Below are 5767 nucleotides of genomic sequence, written 5' to 3' on the forward strand. Positions count from 1 at the left end.
AGCGTAGCAACATCCTCTCTGTATCGGGCTGATAGGGTTTAGTGAGAAGCGTAGTCTTCTTCTGGATGAAATCCCTAACCTGAAAAAAAACGGAAAAGACCTCTGCTGGTAACCCGTATTTGCGGCTCAGTTGCCCAAAAGACATCATAGCTTCCCTCTTAAACAAGTCTCCCAAACTAGAAACTCGCTGCCCATAGTTTGAACCCTGAGTCCATCGTCCCTGGTCGGAACCCTGACATGCCAACTATAGGTGTAAGTGGTGAAGTCTTGGATAAACAACCCTCGCTCTGATGCATCGCCCTCCATGCCTTGACCGTACTAATGACAATGGGGTTCCAGCAGTGGTCCATAACTGTCCTCATCTTTTCCATGAACAACAGGTTAACAAGAGGGCACTTTGCTTGGGAGGCCTCAATATCCAACCAAATTGAGTTTGGATTGTTACCTACCCAATTACAGCAGGGAACTCAAACGATACCTCCTGACGTCTGGAAAATCAACTCCACCTCCTCCTTGGGGCAACTGTAATTTAGTAAGTTTGATGAGGGGTCGCCCATGATGCCAGACAAAGGAACCAAACTATCCCATAAGCTTCCGCAATATTGACCTCGGAAACATTATAGGGAGCATACGCTTTGCTTTATAGGGATAAAGCAAACGATGAAGAACATTCATCTTAATGTGAGATATTTGGCCCAGCCATGAAATTGGAAGAGCCTCCCATCTCTGGAGATCCCACCTAATATTGTCGAGCAAGTGAGCAAAGTTAGTCCGAAATAACAGATCAAACCTGGGGGTAATAAAAATGCCTAGATTCGAAACCCTGCCCATGATCACTTAAAAGGGAACTTAGGGCCACCTTCACTTCTGGCACATCCTTAAGGTTCCCCAAAGGCATAGCCTCTGATTTTTCAAAGTTAATCTTATATCCTGAAATAGCCCCAAATTAATTGATACATTGTATCAAATGGAGTACAGAGGTCATCGGGTTTGATTAAAACAGAAGGACATCATCCGCATACAATATAATCTTGAGTGCCCTCAATCCCACTTACGGAGCGGTTATGTGGATGTTCTAACAAATGGCCTCTGCCAGCGGCTCTATCACCAACAAAAACAACGGTCAGAGGGGGCAGCCTTGCCGACTACCCCGACCAATCCTAAAATTCCCAGACTTCACCCCATTGGTGATGACCGTGGCCAGAGGGTGGCGATATAAAATCTCCACCCACCGAGCAAAGACCCCACCCAACCCAAACTGTTCTAAAACATAAAAAAGATACGGCCATTCCACCTGGTCAAATGCTTTCTCTGTATATAAGGAAATCACCAACCCCTGAATCGATTGTTGCTGACAAACTTGGACCACATTCAGCAACCTTCTAATATCATTGGAGGACCTACAGCCCCTTATAAAGCCTGTCTGGTCCTCTTTAACAATATGGGGCAAAAGCTTTTCCAATCTCAGCACCAGAATCTTGGACAGAATCTTGAAATCTGAATTCAATTGAGAGATGAGCCTGTATGAGGCACAATCCTCAGGAACCTTCCCCTTCGTAAGAATTAAGGAAATATTAGCTTCTCTCAAAGATGGTGGTAGGCGTTCATGCATATTTGGAGTGATTGTACTATCTCCAACATCGGCCCTGACAGAATCCCTATAAACTCCTTATAAAACTCACCCGGGAGACCATCAGGGCCAGGCGCTTTCCCACTCTGAGGTTGCCTAGCTACCTCCTGTATTTCCTGGACTGTCAAGGGGGCATTAAGGAGAGAGGCCTGTTCCAAAGTTACCCCTGGGAGGTCCAGGTTCTTAAAAAAGGCATCCATTTTAGCCCTCTTGTCCTCGCAACCTTCAGACCGATACATTTCATAGTAAAAACTCCAAAAAGCCTCATTAATCCTCTTGGTTCCCAGGCTAAATACTTCCCTGGCCTATCCATATACTCGAACAGCCCTTGTCTAGCAAAAGCAAGTTCTTTCTTTGTGTTTTGTGTCAGTATTAAGTTCAAGACAGCCTGGAGGGCCGTGATCCGCTCTCAAGTAGACGCTGCTATTCCTCCTTCTATCGTTTCTGGCTTGCCGAATCGGAACTAGCTCATCCCCGAGCAAAGGCCTTAGCAGTCTCCCATAGTATGGACTGACTACTAGCCGTGCCTGAGTTGATAGTCAAGAATTCCTGAAACTCCTTCCACAAATATTCCACAAATTTGGAATCCTTAAGGAGAAAAGGGTCCAAACGCCAGTGCCGCAAACCTCGCCCTTCACTCTTGGCCTTAACCTCCAAATATACTGCCGTGTGATCAGGGATAGCTACATTCCCAATTTTACAACCCATAATCGAATCCAGAAGGGCCGAGGGAGCCAGAAAAAGATCAATCGTCGTGTGACATTTATGTGGGTTTGAAAAAAAGGTGAAGTCCCTACTGGTAGGGTGAAGACATTTCCAAATATCCACCAGCCCCAACTCCTCACATAAGTCAACCACCTGGTTGGCCCGCAAAGAAATAGTTGGGGGCCCACAAGGCATCCTGTCCACTGTCGGATCCAAAAGACAATTAAAATCCCCCCTATAATAATGTCCTGTGTTCCGAGGGCACTCAGCGTAGAGAAAGCACTAATCAAAAATTTGAGGGGATACGCCAGAGGATAGTAGACATTTAAAATGCCATATTCCTCCCCATGCATCAGGGCCTTAAGTCACACAAACCAGCCCTGCTCATCTTCTGCTCAGCAGTTAGCACTGCTGCCGCACAGTGCCAGGGTTCTGGGTTTGATTCCTGTCTGTCTGTGTGGAGTTTGCACATTTTCCCTGTGTCTGTGTGGGTTTCCTCCCACAATCTAAAGCTGTACAGGTCAGGTGAATTGGCCATGTTAAATTGCCCACAGTGTTAGGTGCATTAGTCAGGGGTAAATATAGGGTAGGGGAATGGGTCTGGGTGGGTTTTTCTTTGGAGAGACCGTGTGAACATGTTTCCACACTATAGAGAATCAAATCTTTCACCTGCTCTAATAATGTGAAGGGAAGATTTTTCTGGGTAAGTACTGTTGCTCCCCTACGTTTAGTAGTAAAGAATGAAAAGAATACCCGGTTATAACCCCCTGTTTTAACTTCAGGTGTTCCCCATCATCAAGATGGGTTTCCTGCAACAAAGAGATATCAACCTTTCCCTCTTAAGACTAGAAAGTACTTTTTTTCATTTTAACAGGCAAATGACTTCCCTTAATGTTCCAGGTGCACCATTTAATAAGACACTTAGCCATATCCCCTTTCAGAGACCCTTGAACCCCTGGAAGGGAGAACCCTGCTTACAAAGTGTGGAGCACACGTACATAAAGATTCATAGAGTTGAAGAATTATGTATAGAAAAACTACTCTATCATAACTATAAACAACTATTACTACCAAAAAACTACAAAGAAAACCAACTATAAAACCTTGACTAGAAGACTCACTCCTCTGCTCATAGGAGGCACTCACACTACCCATCACCTCCTTCAAACCCGGACTGTGCCCCAGCCTTAGGCCTGAAAAAAACAAGGAGATGATCCTTAAATCAACAGAAAAAAGGCAAAGTCAGGATGAACACTCCACCCATCCCTGGTTTCATGCCACTCCCCACTTGTGACTAAAAGAGAAACAGAACAAACAAAAAAAGGGGGTGACAACAAAGAACATCCACAAAATTTCCCATTATAAAATCCAGTTCTGAAAAAAAGGCAAAACATATTTCAAGTTCTTTTTTCCAAAAATTAAATTACTAGGGATAAAGAAAGGAAAAAAAAAGGGAAAACATGGGGAAAGAAGGAAAACAGGATGAACATTAACTGTATTCTTCAGGCCAGTTCGTCTACTTTAAAGTTTCTACAAAGTTTTTAGCTTTATCCGCTGAGCCAAATGCATAAACTAAGTCCTTGTGGTTGAAATGGAGCACTGTGGGGTATCTCATGAAGTACTAGATGCCCAGGTTCCTCAGCCTCTTTTTAACTTCATCGAAGGACTTCCTCTTTTGGATTAAAGCTGCCAAGAAATCCTGGAAAAACATGATTTTTGGCCCCTTGTACAGCAGTGCCTACAGTCTTTTCCCAGTAATCGAGAGGTTTCTATTACTTTTTGCTTGTCCTTATATGAGTGGAAGTGCACTAGGACCGAGTGGGGGCCCTGACCTGTGCTCTGTAACCTGATAAACCCTTTCAATCTGAAGCCTGCTGGACTAGATGTGAAGGTCCAAAAACTTTGGCAGCCAGCTTTCAAAGAAGCTGACTGGCTGCTCACCCTCCTCATCCTCCAGGAATCCGAAAATTCAAAGATTCTTACTCCTTCGACCCCACACCTCTTGCTCCGGCACCTAGATCCGACTGCATGAGGACTCCATCGCCATTTCCGATGAGACCCTCCACCTCCTCCAGCCTCTCCCCGAGGCCCTGGATCTCCTGCTTATGCTTCAGCAGCATGGATGCGAATAGGTTGGACCTGGGCTCGAATCTCCCCATGGATCTCCTCAATCTCCACCCCAACCTTTGAGGTAAGTCTCTCCATCGCCACAGCCAATTCCTGAGAGTCTGTCAGGTCCCCGGGGGGTTCAGGAGAGGCTGCTCCTGCTGCAGTCTCTGGTGGGGTAGGTGCTATAGGGTGTCCTCCCTGCTGCTGTTTGCTCGCTCCTTTTCCCTTTGGCATCCTTCGCACTCCCAAATATTAACAGATATGTGTTCTGTACGGTTTTAAACTAATAATTCCACCACATAAGTTGGCCAGGGATTGCAAAAAACGCCGGTATGCCTTGGCTGTTAGGCAGAGCTGTCCACTGCAGTTCTACGGAATCACCACCATCTTGCCAAGTCCCCCTCATGTCCTTTTTAAACCTTCCTCCTCTCACCTTAAAAAATATCCACTCTTTAAAAAAAAGAGGGAAAAAACAACTGCCATTCACCTCAGCTGTAGCCCTCATGATTTTATAAACATCTATAAGGTCACCTCTAAACCTCCTACGCTCCAGTGAAAAATGTTCCAGCCTCTCCTTATAACCTATTCTCAGCAACATCTTGGTAAATCTCTTATGAACCCCCTCGAGCTTAATAATCACCTTCCTGTAGCAGGGCAGCCAAAACTGGGCAGAGTACTCCAGAAGAATCCTAACTAACGTCCTGTACTATCTCAACTCACTTCTACTGATGTCACCATCGATCACACGACCGTTCCCAGACACGCCAACTCCAGAGACAATCCCCATCCCCACTCCCAACTCCAGTTCAACACTAGGCCCCAACCCAAACCCTGATGGCTATTTACCATCCACCCAGAAACCCCCACCTCGCTGTGAATGAACGGGTCAGTCCTCAGCAAAGGACTCACCTTCATTCCACTATGCCAAAGTCAACAAATTTTGCACACGATGAGATGTTGAACTCTTTTTCCACTGCCTCCACCTCCATGCCTACTTCTTCATACATGATTCCTGCTTCCAACAAACTCCTTCCTCCTGAACAACCCATTCTGGCCTCCTACCCTCTCTCGACTTCTTCATCTCCAACTTCCATTGCAACATCAACTACCTCAATCTCTCCAGCCCTCTCACTCACTCCAACCTCTCCATCTCACAATGGGCAGCCCTCTTCTCCCTCCATTCCAACCCCAAACTCACCGTCAAACCAGCAGACAAGGGAGGTGCAGTGATAGTATGGCGCACTGACCTTTACATCACTGACGCCAGGTGCCATTCGCTGACACCTCTTCCTACCGTCCCCTCGATCATGACCCACCTGGCAT

The sequence above is a fragment of the Chiloscyllium punctatum genome, chromosome 48 (assembly GCF_047496795.1).
Source record: "Chiloscyllium punctatum isolate Juve2018m chromosome 48, sChiPun1.3, whole genome shotgun sequence".
NCBI classification, from domain to species: Eukaryota; Metazoa; Chordata; class Chondrichthyes; order Orectolobiformes; family Hemiscylliidae; genus Chiloscyllium; species Chiloscyllium punctatum.